This window comes from Hyperolius riggenbachi, chromosome 2 (genome assembly GCF_040937935.1).
Source record: "Hyperolius riggenbachi isolate aHypRig1 chromosome 2, aHypRig1.pri, whole genome shotgun sequence".
NCBI lineage: Eukaryota > Metazoa > Chordata > Amphibia > Anura > Hyperoliidae > Hyperolius > Hyperolius riggenbachi.
Window position 1 is genome coordinate 240,615,725 of NC_090647.1, and position 18,448 is coordinate 240,634,172.

Sequence of the window (18,448 nt, forward strand, 5' to 3'; positions counted from 1 at the left end):
TCAAATACTCACTGGTATGGTAATTTTCCTGGTTTCGTTACCAGAAATATTTCTGATATCTATATATTGGTATAATCTATACATAAGTTCTGTCCGCCCTACATCTCTGACCTGGTCAGCAGATACACAGCGGGCTGCCCACTTCGCTCCTCCAACGACCCAAAACAGGCAAAAAGGCATACATGTACAAAATGGCGCAGGATGAAGCTCAAAACTGCTCACTTGGATGCTGCAAAAGTCCCAGTGGTGTTAATTACTATTCCCCCCCCTCCAGGCCGCCATGGACATCAGGTAAAGACGTAATTCGTCTGCCAGCTATTGCTGGCAGATTAATTACCTTGGTTTTAAGTAATTTGAGCTCCATCTCTTGCCGGTGCCCAAATTAGCTTCTGAGCGCTTCACATTACGCCTATCTGCTTTGGGCAAAAAGTGCTCTGGAAATTTGTGCACACCTTGAGTTGCCATAGGCCATAATAGGTATTACAGTATTACTGCCAAAAGACAGAGCTCAAATTACTATAAAAACAGCATAATTCAGCCACCAGCAAAAGCTGGAACATGCATTATATATTTCACCCGAGTCCAGGGTGGCCTGGAGGGGGAATACTAATTAACGCCACCCATGTAAGTATGGTACTGGAGACTGTTTTGGCCTCAGGTACACTTTAAGGGTACCTGAGTGTAGCTCTATTGCTGCCGCTAGTCCCCCCTGCGTTCTGCTGTTCCCCCTGAAAATATCTATCTGCTATCAATCTGCTTGTCCCTAGAATGCTTTGTTTATCTGCAGCCAGTCAATAACTTTGTCTAACGACACCTCCCTCGCCTCCTCCATAAGCGTAGCTCCCCCTGCTGGTCTTAGCCTCGCGAGCTTCCTCCAATAGGAATCCAAGCTGCGACCCAGGAGTACTGGCGCAGAGGGGGGCTGGCAGCGCCGATAGAAATACACAGAGGCATGTCCTTGTGCACATGACATGCCTCTGGGTCCTATCAAGATTTAATACATCCGCCTCTGGTTCTCTTTAAGTTCCGGGTCGCGGCTTGATGACATCATCAAGCCAGGACCCGACACATTTGAGCGAGCAGAGATGTTGACCAAAGCGGAGGGGGGCGACTATCGCCGGGGGACCGTCAGAAAGGTGAGTGGATCCTTTTTTCTGCCCCCCCCCCCCCCCCCAACCACCACCGCAGCTCTAATGGTGATCACTACGATCTGCCCCGATAGCCAATCGCGATGACTCCTGATCACTGAATATAATGTCAGCTGTCATATGACAGCTTAATCTCCCCTCTCAGGTGCGCACAGTCACGTCTGGAGCGAAAATGGTCAGTGGCGTAAATCCTACGCCGCATCAGGCTTAGACAGCCACAAGTGCGGTGTAGGATTTACCTTTAGCGGTCCCCAAAAAGTTAAAGTAGACCTGAACTCTGGCACAGGACAGAAGGGAAGCATGGAGAAATGCACCCTGTATGGATTTAAAGTTTAGCCTGTCTAATTCCCTCTCATCTATGACTAAGCACAAGTTGTAATTTGATCCCTCAACTGTGTCAGCTGGCTGCCACAGCAGAGACCTAATAGGAAAACACAGGGGGCCATATGCAATTCGATTTTTCACCTGAGTTTTCTCCTAGGAGATAATTTTTCATCTTCCATTTAAAATAACTTTCCAGCACTTTTCAATTTAAAAAGTACCAAAAAGTAGGTAAAAAAGTACTATCAAATTTATTTTCAGTATGTTCTTGCTTTCTGGTGGCTTAAAAGGCATTTTATTGACACGTTTAAAATTATAACCTAGGAGAAAACTCAGGTGAAATAGTGAATTGCATATGGGCCAGGATGTGAACAATATGCTTTTAGCATGTGGGGTGAGAAGGGATCAAAGCCATGCAAACCTCACACAGTGTCTTGGCCCAAATTGCTATATGAGAATGCTACCCGCTATGCCACTGTGCTGACAACTATATGTTCACACAACCATTGTTTAAAAGGGTGTGGCATGAAGTGTTACTATTAACCTTCCTGGCGGTAAGCCCGAGCTGAGCTCGGGCTATGCCGCGCAGGAAGATATCTCAGCCCCTGGTGGGGCGATTTGCGCCATTTAAAGTGCTGTGCGCGCAGCTAACACTTTGCTAGTCGCGCGCACAGCTTGATCGCCGCCGCTCTAAGGCGATCGCCCGCACGCAGCGGCAGAAGAGGGTCCCCCCCCGCCAGAGCCCTGCGCTGCCCGGACCAATGATTTCCGGGCAGCGATATGGGCTGGATTGGAGGCGTCTGACGTCAGGACGTCGGCTGACGCCCATGACGTCATTCCGATCGTCGCCATGGCGACAGGAGAAGCCAAACAGGGGAGCGTGTTATATACGCGTTCCCCTGTTTGCTATTGATGCCGGCGACGATCGCACTAGGAACACATGGGCCCTCTAGTGGTGTTTCATGTAGCTACCACTCTGGTAGCTTTACATGAAATAAAAAAAAAAAAAAGATTTTTGCCTATTTGGCAAAAAAAAAATTAACCGCCAGGGAGGTTAAGATTTTGTTGTGATGCCTGCTATACTAGGCTTAAGCATGGAACACATCTAATTTTGAATGTCCAATTGGATGTGTGTACCAGGATTTAAACTCTGTTGTAGCCTTCCTGGCGGTATTGACGAGCCTGGCTCGTCCAGCAGAAACATGCTGAAAGCGGTATTACATAGTTACATAGTTATTTTGGTTGAAAAAAGACATACGTCCATCGAGTTCAACCTGAGCTCAGGGAAGTCCCTTTCTGTATGGGAGTTGTCCCTCTCTGTGCGGGCTGGTGGCCAGGCGGGGGCTCCCCCTCTATGCGGTGGGCGGGGGGGTCCCTTCTGTACGAGCTGGTGGCCGGACGGGGACTCCCCCCGCCCCCCCTCTATTGGGGGGGGAGTCCCCTTCTATGCGGGTGGGCTGTGGATGGCCCTTCTCCCTCCCTCGTACCATCTCCTCTCCCTCCCGATTCCCCTCTTCTTCAAACCCCCCCGATCTGAAGCCCTTTGAGGTCTACTCACCCAAGGGCTCTCTCCAGCGGCAGCAGCACTTCCTCCTCCATCACCGAAGTCCCGGAGAAAGTGCTGCCGCCGCTGGAGAGAGCCCTCGGGTGAGTAGACCTCAAAGGGCTTCAGATCGGGGAAGGGGGGGGGGGGGGGTTTGAAGAAGAGAAGATCGGGAGGGAAAGAGGCCACCCACAGCCTGCCCGCATAGAAGGGGGGGGGGGGTGAAGTCCCCGCCCGGCCACCAGCCCGTATAGAAGGGACCCCGACTGGCCACCAGCCCGCAGAGAAGGGACCACCGCATAGAGGGGGAGCCCCCCATAGAGGGGCTTCAGATGAGGGAGCAGGGAATCGGGAGAGGGGGATGACACAACTGGCTACCTATATCTGGCTACCTATAACTGGCTACCAATAAAAAGACAAAGACAAACACTTATATTTCGCTTTTCTCCTGGCGGACTCAAAGTGCCAGAGCTGCAGCCACTAGGACGCGCTCTATAGGTAGAGACTTGCCTAAGGTCTCCTGCTGAATAGGTGCTGGCTTACTAAACAGGCAGAACCGAGATTCGAACCCTGGTCTCCTGTGTCAGAGGCAGAGCCCTTAATCAATACACTATCCAGCCACTACACACCTGACTACCAATAACTGGCTACACACCTGACTACCCTTACATCTGGCTCCCTATACATGATCTGTCTGGCTATATACCTGACTACCCTTACATCCGGCTGCCTAAAACCTGGCTACCCATTTGGGTCTTATACTCACCATTGGCGTGCTGATCCCTCATCGCGTACCTCTGATTGCTTACCCAGTGCCTTCTTCCATGTCCCTTAGCGGATTTTGCTTCTCCCTCGGCAATGACATGTCCCCCACCGATCGGCGTTGATGACACCAGGGTCACACAGCGTCATCAAAATCTTGCAGCATTCAATACAATAACTTGTATTGCATTCAATTTTAAAAAAAAAAAAAATTGATAGCAAAAAAAAAATGGTTGAAAAATTATTGGAAATTAATTGAAACACTTTTTGCGTGGAAATCCTGGGGAAATTGAACGCCAGGGTGGTAGAACAAGTGACACCCATGCTAACCTAGAAATAAAAAACACGTACAGTACAGACCAAAAGTTTGGAAACACCTTCTCATTCAAAGAGGTTTTTCTTATTTTCATGACTATGAACATTGTAGATTCACACTGAAGGCATCCAAACTACACCTGTGAAGTAAAAACCATCTCAGGTGACTACCTCTTGAAGCTCATCAAGAGAATGCCAAGAGTGTGCAAAACAGTAATCAAAGAAAAAGGTTGCTACTTTGAAGAACCTAGAATATGACATATTTTCAGTTGTTTCACACTTTTTGGTTATGTACTATACTTCCACATGTGTTAATTCATAGTTTGGATGCCTTCAGTGCAAATCTACAATGTACATAAGTAGATAAACACTAGTTCTACTTACATAACAGATGTATTGCACTGTCCACGTTATGATTCCTGTGAATTTTATAAAGGAAAAGCAGAGAATCCTCTTCTAGACAGTTTCCATATTGGTTACCTTTGATCTCCTGACATTTCCTCCCTAACTTTTTTTTATCTTTGTGCTAATTGTGTATTCGTTACCCTCCCTCCTTCCAGAGTCTTCAGACACTCCCACTGAGGTTTATACTCGGAAGTGCACTATTTTATGCCATTTTAATGTACAGCACTGCGTAATATGTTGGCGCTTTATAAATACAATAAATAAATAAATTAGGAGGCGGATTATATTATAGATAAAAAGACCCCCAGCATGCAACTGTTTGGCAGTGGCTCTAACTCCAAACCATAACAGCAGAAAGTTTTTTTTTTTTGTTTTTTGTTTTTTTTTTTGAATGCTAAAGATTAGCATATTTATCACTTAAGACACTCAGACCAGTTGCTGTTGAAATTAGATTTTTATGGTGACAATCCCGCTTTAAGAAGTTGTGAGATAGAGAAAGCTGGGCTAAACGATGAGGAAGGTGATAGCAGAGGAGGCCAGGAGGTGGGGCAGCGAGACAGGTGAGTTTTTACATGGTATATTGTGGTGGGGGGGGGAGAGTAGATATACATTTGGGGGCAGCCAGGCAGGAGACAGCATCACTTCAGCCTGCTGTGGTTGGGCAACGGATCTCTCTCATCAGATTCGATCAAAGAGAGATCTGTCTCTTGGTTGATCTAGTGATGTATAGGCACCTTTAAATCCTGGTACACACATCCAATTTTGATTGGTCAATTTTACCGCTTCCATGTTGTATGAGATCTTACCTACTTACTCTCCCCCGCCCCCCTCGGTGAAGGAAGACTGGGAGAGGCGGCAATCCGACACTGATAGACGTGTGGAGTGGCAGAGCTGCGGTTGAAAGCTCTGTCTCTCACGGAAGCACTGCCCAGATTGCCCCCCGGGAAGTTTGGGAGGATTTAGTTAGATTACAGCCGCGGGGATGCGGCGTTTTAGTTAGGGCTATCATGTTAAAGACATTTTTGAAATAAAATTCTTAATGAGACTTTAGAGTCTCTTTAGGTCATCACATGATTGAGCACAGAGTTACTGCTTGCGCAGCAAGCTCATGGTGAACCAGATCTCCTCCTTGGAGAGTGTACGAGGCTGAAAGGGATCAATAGTCTCCTTACTACAATGCTATGTAAAACGGAGTTTTGCCTTTTCAAGATGGTATTTGCGATTATTCTGGTTAAAGTGAGAATTTGAGGTGTCACACAGCACATCTCTGCTAAAGTGTATATGGAAGCTAATCTTGGGTGTACAATACAGCATGAAGCAGCTGGAACATGGATACAGGTCTTTCAACAAATAATGGTAAATGTCAGATGTAGCTGGAATGTGCAGAATTACTGATTTTTCAAGTAATTATGCAAAATGCGACATGCACCGAATTCAGCAATCTGTGAATATCTCCCTGATCTAAAATGATTGAGGAAGAACAATTATCATGACATTTCTTGCCTCTCCATTTTAATCAGGTTTCAGTTGAAATCTCTGAAATCAGTTCAACCTATAGCTAGCTTTGTACCAATCAATGTAGTAAAAAAAAAAAAAAACTGTGCAACTGTTGGTCCCTTTGGTCCAGTTGATAAAAATTACCACCTTACTCAATCAAGTTTGGATCAAACCATTTAAATAATACTATAGATTAGAATACGTTTTCAATCAGTTTGGTTGATTTATCAATTATAATGAATTAAAAATGTTGAATTATGTATAACTGCGTTTAGAATGATTTTTCAAAAGTGGCAAGCAGTGCTCCCTATAGAGACACAGTTCCCAGAAATAATGAAGCCTTCAGCTTACAGAGCACTGTATACACCTGCTGCGGAGCACGTTTTTTACATTTAGAATGAAGTGGAACTGAAAGTGAACCCGAGATGAGTGATATGGAGGCTGCCGTATTTATCTAATTTTAAACAATACCAGTTGCCTGACTATCCTGCTGATCCTCTGCCTCTAATATTTTTAGCTATAGACCCTAAACAAGCATGCAGCATTTTAGATGTTTCTGACATTGTCAGATCTGAGAAGATTAGCTGCATGCTTTTTCTGGTGTAATTCAGACACTACTATAGCCAAATAGATCAGCAGGGCTGCCAGGCAACTGGTTTAAAAGGAAAGAAATATGGCAGCCTCCATATCACTCTCACCTCGCGTTCACTTTAAGACTATCTTTTGAGCTGTTAAGCAACAGAGCTTAGTTGATAACTCCGCTTCGCTGGTTGTGAATTTGTGATCCTTGGGGCAGTAGTGCAGATACACATAGAAACCTGATATGCTTTTGGCAGCTCAGCATATATTAGTCATTCTTAGGACTGCTGGTGCTATCAGCCCTTCCTCGGTGTCACAATCGCTTGCTGGAGCTTTTTCTTTTTACGATTTCCAGGTTTTAAATTTGTGCAAGCTGGACTTGCTGCATTTTGAGTCAGAGGGAACTGATTTTTAGTACTAAAACTTATAACACCAGGAAAAAGAATACATTCTCATTTAGGCTGCGTCCGCACTAGGTCCGGAAACGTATCCGTGGCTGCGTTTTTCAAACCTGATGAAACACGGAGTCCCGGATACTAATGTTTAAAATAGCAGCCAGCCTCACCCAAGTAAAAAACGGATCCGTCTGCGTTTGCGGGGATCCGTTTTCAAAACCTGAACGGAAGGTCCGGACCTGCTGCATTTTCACGCAACGGATCAGGACCACGGATACACGCAGGGGTAGTGAAAGCAATGAGAAAACGCATCTCCAGCTCCACAGGAAAAAAACGGATGTGAAAACGGATAGCCTGAGCTTTATGATTGGCCCAAAAAATCCTCCCACTCCTTCCTAATGATAGAGACGTTTTCTGTCAGGGAAAAACCTGAACGGAAACTGATGCAAAACTGATGCAAAACTGATGCACTTTCATCAGTTTGCAGTACGGTGGGTACTTCCCCTGATCCGAACTGCAGTGTCCGTCCTGCAACCGGGTCTAGTGTGGACCCAGCCTTAATGGCTTCTGTGTTTTGAAGCGTTGTGTCCTGTGTTTACATTAGAATATGCATTGTATCAATATTAACAGCTTTTTTAGGTGGTATGGGAACTGGAACCTTTTTTGGTCTCCAGACATATGGGGAATCTTCTCCATTCAAGGTTGACATTAGGGTAGATGGAGCTGGAAAAAAGCTGTTTAAATCCCGCGCTAGTTCAAAGATCTCCTTCACACTATGCACGCTGCGCAACAGAAGTTTTATAACGCAAGCATTAAGCTCCATACACACAGTAGAACGATGTCTAAACGAATGAATGAACTACTTATTGACAGAAAAAAAAGGGACTTCAATGTGAAAAGACATCAATAGACTCTGATTATCGTCCATATGTTTTGGCCAAAGATAAACCATCGCTCCATTCAAAGTGTGTGTACGTAGCTACTTCTGGATCCTCTGTTTTGAGCTTCTGCTAACAAGCCAGTCAGTAGACAGACCTCATACTGCTGTTGAATTCAGAAGTGCCATGCTGCCGGCAGATGTCGCACAGTCAAATTGTTGTTGGGGATCATTTATTTAACAAGGCTGGCTTTGAGTCCGCCAGGAGAAAAGCGCGATATAAGTGTACTGTACGTAGCTTATTACAATGCGTGTCCTGTCAGTTACAAAGTGCACATGAAGCAAGATAATGCCATTTGGCTTACTCTAAAAGAAAAAACGTAAGCTTTTGGCCAATAAGCCTTCTTTAGACTCTGTTACTGTAGTCTTTATAAAAGTTAGTCACTCTGCTAGCATAAATTATATCATTGTGATTTAAAACTTCCTGCTTTAATTGATGGCTAACACTGTACAATACTCTACTGCTACTAAAGGGCACATTATGTTCTCATCGTAATAGGTTACAATATGAAACATGTGTTTTTGTGTACTGTATCCAGAAAGTGCAAAAGATTTTAACATAAACCTGTTGGGGTAAAAAAGGTTACTTATTTATGTCAGGGTGACACCTCTGGATGTTCAGATCCTTCCCTGATGTCCACGACTGCTCTGCTGGCCACCAGGATCCTCTTCATTGTTGAGACCACGCTCCCCTCCATGTATGAGCAAGGCTGCACTGCGCAGGCGCAAAGTAAGGCCTGAGCCTGTACAGTAGCAGGAAGCCACTTGTGCACAGAGAAAAAACCATTCACAAGCAGCGCCGCACTACTGTGCGGGTCATACTTTGCAGAGGACAGAAGGAAAATGTAAAGACATGCACCATGTATGTAGAGAGTTTAGCTCGTCTAGTTCCCCCTCATCTGTGACTAAGCACAAATTGACAAGCTGACTGCCATGGCAGAGATCTCATTTGTAAACACAGGATGTTAATATGTCTGCTACCATGAAAGCAGGAAGTACACAAAATGCAGATTTATTGAAGGAAATGTTTTTCTTCAAAGTTTATATGTTAGAGCAGAGAGGAAGTTCTGAATTCAGGTCCGCTTTAACCACTTGCCGACCGCACACTCATAACGTGTGTCGGCAAAGTGGCAGCTGCAGGACCAGCGACGCAGTACTGCGTCGCCAGCTGCAGCCTAACTAATCAGGAAGCAGCCGCTCGTACGAGCGGCTGCTTCCTGTCAAATCACGGCGGGGGGCTCCGTGAATAGCCTGCGGGCCGCCGATGGCGGCTCGCAGGCTAGATGTAAACACAAGCGGAAATAATCCGCTTTGTTTACATTTGTACGGCGCTGCTGCGCAGCAGCGCCGTAAGGCAGATCGGCGATCCCCGGCCAATCAGCGGCCGGGGATCGCCGCCATGTGACAGACCACATCCTGTCACTGGCTGCACAGGACGGATAGCGTCCTGTGCAGCCCGGAACACCAGGGGGAGGCAGCAGGTAGGAGAGGGAGGGGGAATTTCGCCGCGGAGGGGGGCTTTGAGGTGCCCCCCCGCCACCCACAGCAGGCAGGAGAGATCAGACCCCCCCCCAGCACATCATCCCCATAGGGGGGAAAAAAGGGGGGCAATCTGATCTCCCTGCCTGCACCCTGATCTGTGCTGGGGGCTGCAGAGCCCACCCAGCACAGATCAATCAAACCAGCGCTGGTCCTTAAGGGGGGGTAAAGGGTGGGTCATCAAGTGGTTAAAGAGACACTGAAGCGAAAAAAATATGATATAATGATGAATTGGTTCTGTACTATGAATAATTACTAGAAGATTAGCAGCAAAGAAAATATTCTCATATTTTTATTTTCAGGTATATAGTGTTTTTTTCTTACATTGCATCATTCTATAATATGTGCAGATTACACAACATTCAGCATTCAAAATGATTCTTTCAGAGTAGTCTGTGAACTAATGACCTCTCCTCTAGCAGAGCAAAAGAAAACACTTGAGATAATAAGTCAGAAGACAGCCCTCTCCACGACTTTGAAAGTCGTACAGCTTAATGGCTTTTTTGCATAGAGATAACAACTGGAGTTTCTTAACTCTTCCTGTACTGGAAACAATTAGACTGATGTATCTGATCTTAATGTTTTATTTCTTAGCTGTACTACACAATATCATAATTTTTTTTTTCGCTTCAGTGTCTCTTTAAAGGGAAAGTTCAGGGAGGGTGGAGAAAAAATAAAAATCAATTTCCACTTACCTGGGGCTTCCTCCAGCCCGTGGCAGGCAGGAGGTGCCCTCGCCGACGCTCCAGGTGGTCTCCGGTGGCCGACCCGACCTGGCCAGGCCGGCTGCCAGGTCGGGCTCTTCTGCGCTCCAAGTCCTGGCACTTCTGCGTCCCGCGCCGGCGCTCTGACGTCATCGGACATCCGCCGGGCTGTACTGCGCATGCGCAGAACTACTGCGCATGCGCAGTACAGCCCGGCGGACGTCCGATGATGTCAGAGCGCCGGCGCGGGACGCAGAAGTGCCAGAACTTGGAGCGCAGAAGAGCCCGACCTGGCAGCAGGCCTGGCCAGGTCGGGTCGGCCACCGGAGACCACCGGGAGCCTGCGGAGCGGCGGCGAGGGCACCTCCTGCCTGCCACGGGCTGGAGGAAGCCCTAGGTAAGTGGAAATTGATTTTTATTTTTTCTCCACCCTCCCTGAACCTTTCCTTTAAGGCACTAACCTTGCATTATTGCATAGGGTACACTGTGAATAAGGCCTTATTTTTAACATTCTTCCATGACCATATCTTCTTGAAACCTAAAGTGTGTTGAAAAGGAAATGTTAAATGTTCTAAGCTTGCAATACTGCATTTCCCCTAAGATAAGACCTATCTTATATTTGAAGCATGCTTGAAATATAAGACAACCCCTGAAAATAAGACCTAGCTGCGCCACTGCTGCTGAATTGCTTGCAGCTCGGGTCTGCTGGCCACAAGTGCCTTTTTGGTGCAATTATGACGCATTTCTGTGATTTGCAGTGGTGTTACCTGGTGCAGAAAAAGTGATCTGTCGTATCTGAGCTTATTTCTCTGACTAAATAGTGGGAGATTTTGAAAAAGTAGAGAGCACCTTTAACCACTTCCCGACCGCCTAACGCACAGAGGCGGCTGGGAAGTGGACCCCGCAAGGACCGCCGTATAGACGAGAGGCGGCGGTCCTTGTAAGGGCATGGGCGGAGCGTTCGCGTCATCCGTGACGCGATCCGGCGCCTGTCACCGCTCACCCGCCGCAACATAGCGCCGGCGGGATGTTAACCCCGCGATCGCCGCATACAAAGTGTATAATACACTTTGTAATGTTTACAAAGTGTATTATACAGGCTGCCTCCTGCCCTGGTGGTCCCAATGTCTGAGGGACCACCAGGGCAGGCTGCAGCCACCCTATGTCGCACCCAAGCACACTGATTTCTCCCCCCACCCCGCCCCAGATCGCCCACAGCACCCCTCAGACCCCCCCCCCCCCTGCCCAACCCCCAGACCCCTGTTTGCACCCAATCACCCCCCTAATCACCCATCAATCACTCCCTGTCACTATCTGTAAACGCTATTTTTTTTTTATCCCCCCTGCCCCCAGCCCCCTCCTGATCACCCCCCCACCCCTCAGATTCTACCCAGACCCCCCCCCCCCCCCTCCCTGTGTACTGTATGCATCTATCCCCCTGATCACCTGTCAATCACCCATCAATCACCCCCTGTCACTGCCACCCATCAATCACCCCCTGGCACTGCCACCCATCAATCTGCCCCTTGCAGGCAATCTGATCACCCACCCACACCAATAGATCGTCCGCAGATCCGACGTCAGATCACCTCCCAAGTGCAGTGTTTATATCTGTTCTCTACGCTAAACACCCACTAATTACCCATCAATCACCCCCTGTCACTGCTACCTATCAGATTAGACCCCTATCTGCCCCTAGGGCACTCAATCACCCACCCACACCCTCAGAATGCCCTCAGGCCCCAGCCCTGATCACCTCGCCAGTGCATTGCTTGCATCTATTCCCCCCTCTAATCACACCTTGAGACACCCATCAATCACCTCCTGTCACCCCCTAGCACACCTACCCATCAGATCAGGCCCTAATTTGCCCCGTGTGGGCTCCTGATCACTCGGCCAAACCCTCAGACCCCCTTCCGATCACCTCCCCAGTGCATTGATTGCATCTATTTTCCCCTCTAACCACCACCTGAGACACCCATCAATCACCTCCTGTCACCCCCCTAGCACTCCTATCCATCAGATCAGGCCCAATACAACCTGTCATCTAAAAGGCCACCCTGCATATGACCGGTTCCACAAAATTCGCCCCCTCATAGACCACCTGTCATCAAATTTTGCAGATGCTTATACCCCTGAACAGTCATTTTTAGACATTTGGTTTCCAGAATACTCACGGTTTTGGGCCCGTAAAATGCCAGGGCGGTATAGGAACCCCACAAGTGACCCCATTTTAGAAAAAAGACACCCCAATGTATTCTGTTAGGTGTATGACGAGTTCATAGAAGATTTTTTTTGTCAAAAATTAGCGGAAATTGATTTTTTTTTTTTCCACAAAGTGTCATTTTTCACTAACTTGTGACAAAAAATAAAATCTTCTATGAACTCGCCATACACCTAACGGAATACCTTGGGGTGTCTTCTATCTAAAATGGGGTCACTTGTGGGGTTCCTATACTGCCCTGGCATTTTAGGGGCCCTAAACCGTGAGGAGTAGTCTAGAAAACAAATGCCTCAAAATGACCTGTGATTAGGACGTTGGGCCCCATAGTGCACCTAGGCTGCAAAAAAGTGTCACACATGTGGTATCGCCGTACTCAGGAGAAGTAGTATAATGTGTTTTGGGGTGTATTTTTACACATACCCATGCTGGGTGGGAGAAATCTCTCTGGAAATGGACAATTGTGTGTAAAAAAAAAAAAATCAAACAATTGTCATTTACAGAGATATTTCTCCCACCCAGCATGGGTATGTGTAAAAATACACCCCAAAACACATTATACTACTTCTCCTGAGTACGGCGGTACCACATATGTGGCACTTTTTTACACCCTAAGTACGCTAAGGGGCCCAAAGTCCAATGAGTACCTTTAGGATTTCACAGGTCATTTTGTGACATTTGGTTTCAAGACTACTCCACACGGTTTAGGGCCCCTAAAATGCCAGGGCAGTATAGGAACCCCACAAATGACCCCATTCTAGAAAGAAGACACCCAAACGTATTCCGTTAGGAGTAGGGTGAGTTCATAGAAGATTTTATTTTTTGTCACAAGTTAGCGGAAAATGACACTTTGTGAAAAAAACCAATTAAAAATCAATTTCCGCTAACTTGTGACAAAAAAATAAAAACTTCTATGAACTCACCATACTCCTAACGGAATACCTTGGGGTGTCTTCTTTCTAAAATGGGGTCATTAGTGGGGTTCCTATACTGCCCTGGCATTTTAGGGGCCCTAAACCGTGAGTAGTCTTGAAACAAAAATGACCTGTGAAATCCTAAAGGTACTCATTGGACTTTGGGCCCCTTAGCGCAGTTAGGCTGCAAAAAGTGCCAATCATGTGGTATCGCCGTACTCGGGAGAAGTAGTATAATGTGTTTTGGGGTGTATTTTTACACACACCCATGCTGGGTGGGAGAAATACCTCTGTAAATGACAATTGTTTGATTTTTTTTTTACACACAATTGTCCATTTACAGAGAGATTTCTCCCACCCAGCATGGGTATGTGTAAAAATACACCCCAAAACACATTGTACTACTTCTCCTGAGTACGGCAATACCACATGTGTGGCACTTTTTTGCAGCCTAACTGCGCTAAGGGGCCCAAAGTCCAATGAGCACCTTTAGGCTTTACAGGGGTGCTTACAAATTAGCACCCCCCAAAATGCGAGGACAGTAAACACACCCCACAAATGACCCCATTTTGGAAAGTAGACACTTCAAGGTATTCAGAGAGGGGCATGGTGAGTCCGTGGCAGATTTCATTTTTTTTGTCGCAAGTTAGAAGAAATGGAAACTTTTTTTTTTTTTTTTTTTTTTTTTTTTTTTTTGTCACAAAGTGTCATTTTCCGCTTACTTGTGACAAAAATTAATATCTTCTATGAACTCACTATGCCTCTCAGTGAATACTTTGGGATGTCTTCTTTCCAAAATGGGGTCATTTGGGGGTATTTATACTATCCTGGAATTCTAGCCCCTCATGAAACATGTCAGGTGGTCAGAAAAGTCATAGATGCTTGAAAATGGGAAAATTCACTTTTTGCACCATAGTTTGTAAACGCTATAACTTTTACCCAAACCAATAAATATACACTGAATGGGTTTTTTTTTTTATCAAAAACATGTTTGTCCACATTTTTCGCGCTGCATGTATACAGAAATTTTACTTTATTTGAAAAATGTCAGCACAGAAATTTTAAAAAATCTTTTTTTTGCCAAAATTCATGTCTTTTTTGATGAATATAATAAAAAGTAAAAATCGCAGGAGCAATCAAATAGCACCACAAGAAAGCTTTATTAGTGACAAGAAAAGGAGCCAAAATTCATTTAGGTGGTAGGTTGTATGAGCGAGCAATAAACGGTGAAAGCTGCAGTGGTCTGAATGGAAAAAAAGTGGCCGGTCCTTAAAGAGGAGCTGTTAGGTATAAGGTCTCAGAGAAAATAAACACATATATCGGTAGCTGAAGATTGGCTGTACTTACATTACATATGCATTTCACTGTCCATGTTTGTACTTCACAGAATTTTTATATAGTACAGTGTTCTCCCCAGAAATATTTTCCAGCCGGGTGGCATGAAAAAGTAGCCGGGTGGGGAAGTAAGGTTACGCAGGGTGCTGCTGGGTCAGAAAGTAAGGAAACGCTGAAAGGAGAGTGAGGGTCATACTGGCTGGGGAATCACACTGGCTGGGGAGAGGTCAGCATCACACTGAGCGCTACTGGGTGGGACGATAACTTGTTCAAGAAACAAAAATCGCATTGCGAATGCTCACAAAATGCTGTATGCAGTGTATTTGTGATTTTCATACAAATCGCAACTGTAGTGTGAATGCCACCATAGGGCAACTTTGTCATAGCGATTCTCTGTTCGCTGGCGTTCAGCAAAGCTCTAAGGATTCCCTGAAAAGCACCTGTGTGAATGGGGCCTTAGTGCCATAGCCACATCATCACATATATGACCGGACACCATTCACCATCCCTGCATGCAATGTATGTTACTCCTGCTGCTGCACAGACACTAGTTGCAGAGGAGTGCTGACTTAAAGCTGATCACACGGGCAGGCGACATGAGTGGTGAGAACTCCAGCAAAGACTTTGCAAAAGCCATGCTAGTTTAAAGGGGAACTGAAGTGAGAAGAATATGGAGGCTGCCATATTTATTTCCTTTTAAACAATACACATTGCATGGCAGCCCTGCTCATCTACTTGGCTGCAGTCGTGTCTCAATCAGACAAGAAACAGGCATGCAGCTAATCTTGTCAGATCTGACAACAATGTCAGAAACGCCTGATCTGCTGCATGCTTGTTCAGGGGCTATGGCTAAAAGTATTATAGGCAAAGGCTCAGCGAGGCTGTCAGGTAAATAAAGATGGCAGCCTCCTTATACCTCTCACTACAGTTGTTCTGTACAGCACAGTGATTTGTGAACATACAAGTATTTTGTCTGAACTCAATGGATGTATGTCTTTCTCAACCTAAATAACTAACTGCTGAGACAAAAAAAAAGGCTAAACTTGATGTAAAATGCTGAACTAAACTTTTTGCCATTGCCCATACTGAAAGCTAGATATCACAGTGATGGAACTAAACTGAACAATTTGGGGTTAATAGCTAGCAAACCAAGTGTCAGCTTGTGATAAAGTGCAGAGACGCAGGAGGCAGAATGAAAGCTGCCTTTTACAGCCCCTGTAAACCACTTATCTCTCTCACGGAATGCTCCAGAATAAAGAAACATGTTGATATGTTAATGTGCCACACTTCTTTGAGGTCTCTGACATTCTTGTGACCTGAAGGACCTGGGGAAGGGGGCATTGTACATGCTGCTCTGACGGAGAGGAAGAGAAGAGCGTCTGTCCACTGTAGTAGCCAGCGGGAGTGACTCACCAAAAGATAAATCAAACTGCACATTCTTTTCAGTGCGGACTCCATCTGAAAGTTCCCGCAGTCTGCCTGTTCCTCTCTCTGCTATGAGATTTCCCCGCCCTTCCACGCTGCTGATAGGAAGGAAGCTGAGGAGGAGGGCGGAGATGGTGTCTCTGCTTGCCTTCCAAGCTGTCATGTCTATCGTGCGGAGGAAAGAATTTATGATGCAGACAGCGGCCAATCACAGCAGCCGGGCGGGGACAGAGATCTGGTGGGCGCTCCGCCCGGGTAATAGGCTCTGGGGAGAACACTGCAGTATATGCAGAGAATGATGCTCCTGACAGCTCATGGCGGGTTCCATGTTTGTCTGTCTCCTATGAAGTCAAATGTGTCGTCATGTCCTGCCTGCTTCCTGATCACAGAAAAGCTCGTACTGAATAACACTAGTGTGCAGTAAATATTAATTAGCCATGTGGCTAGGAACAATAGCGGACTCCTGCAGTGTACTCTGCCCGGAGATTTATCAGTGCTGTGCGCTGGACTGAGTTACAAGCTGCTGAAACTTGATCCTGTAACTTCTCCTTAGCAGCCGAGGGGAGGGCCCCAGAATGCTTTGCAGTATTGTATGCGGCTTGCGTCCTCTTAAGAGCTTGGGTCTAACAGCTTTGCTGATAAGCACGCGTCAAATGAAAGCGAGATTTTTATCTTCACTATTGCCTTTTTGGCTTCCGTCTAAACTGTTTAACACAGGAGAATAGAGGTTTAAATTAGCTTCTGCAGCCTGACAGTTACTCTTTAAGGGGGGTAAAGCCCACGGTCCTCAAGTGGTTAATGCATTATTGCTTTTCTTTTCACTTCTATCGGATGTGTCATTTTTTTAAATAAAGATAATCCTTAAATATATTTACAAAGGGAAAGGTTTAGCTAATGTGCACAAATATCCAGGGTGTTCTGCTGGTATTGTTGCAAAGCCAGTTTGCTTTCTGCACATAGAGCATATAATCAAGACAATTGTGGTAGTGTCTTTGTCTCTGGCCCAGTGCACACCAAAACCGCTAGCAGGTCGTCAAAACGCTAGTGGTTTTGGGAGCAGAGAGCCGATATTTGCCGGGTGCACACCGAGCGGATTTTGTATGTGATCCGCCGGCCGCATCCGCGTGGCTAATGTATCTCTATGGGCTGGTGCACACCGGCGGTTTGAGGTTTTAAGCAAACCGCAAACGTGCAGCAAGAGGCACGTTTGCGGCTTGCTAAAAACCTCAAACCGCCGGTGTGCACCAGCCCATAGAGATACGTTAGCCTTGCGGATTTTCAAGCGGATGCGGCCGGCGGATCCGCCCAGTGTGCACTGGGCCTCTGATTGTGTAGCTCATTGTGGGCCAATGTGGCTGATGGCATCTTTACGTTAAGGTGGCCATATATGTAGCACTTTTGTGGCTGATCAACCATACGATTCAATAATTATCGAATCTGGTAACAATCTGTGCTGTAACTCGAATGCCCAGTGGACGATTTAACCGATTCTGGGCTAAAATCGGTCAAATGTGTTAATTGGGCTTGCTGGGAAATTTCAGGTTGATGTGGTTGATCGGTTCGTGGTGGTCAGTGTGCAATATTGGGATGACTAATCGCTAATGTGACAGAACCCCTGATCGCTGTCTCCTCAAATGTTAATGTCACACAATGATGTACATACGTGTCGTCTGTCCCTGGCTGACAATGCCGATATTGCAATGCAGGTGGCGGGGGTGGAGAGACAAGGAGTGCGTGTAACGGAACGGCTTCCAGAGGGCAAGGAAGCGGTGAAAACAATGGCAACGTGTAGTGCTCGGGCGTCGCTAAAGATCTGACATGCTTGATCTTTAGCGATCATTATGCTGCCGCTGTACCCACGCTGGTATGTTCAAGGCGGCTGGTTGTGGCAGAGTTGGCCAAAAATGTAGCGTTTCTACAAGTGGCCCCTGAGGTTGCTTAAGATACCTGAGGTGAGAGGGAAATAGAGGCTGCCATATTTATTTCCTTATAAACCATGCCAGTTGCCTGGCAGCCCTGTTGATCTTCTGGTGTAAGTAGTGTCTAGGTCAAATGCCTGGAACAAGCATATGGCTAACCTGAGTCAGACTACCTGATCTGCTGCATGCTTGTTCAGGGTCTATGGCTAAATGTATTAGTCACAGGATCAGGACAACTGCCAGGCAACTGGTATTGTTTAAAAGGAAATAAATATGGCAGCCTCCATATCCCTCTCACCTTGGGTTCCCTTTAATGATCTGGCATGCTCAATGTTTACGCCCCAGACAGCAGCCAAGTCTGCTCCCCTATTCAGTTTTCGTGGCTGGCGCTGTTGGTCCTCCTCTGTTTTTCATAAATACAGAATGTGGTGCTTCACTTTTGCCTAACAATGCATCGGTACAGAATTGGGGCCCCCGCAGTGTCATGCC

At 46.3% G+C, this 18,448-nt stretch overlaps 1 protein-coding gene across 2 annotated transcripts in view; it reads left to right on the forward strand.

Moving 5' to 3' along the window:
- The window catches only part of TFG (trafficking from ER to golgi regulator), a 45,889-nt gene that overhangs the window by 682 nt on the left and 26,759 nt on the right, over positions 1 to 18,448 (forward strand). The window lies entirely within an intron of this gene.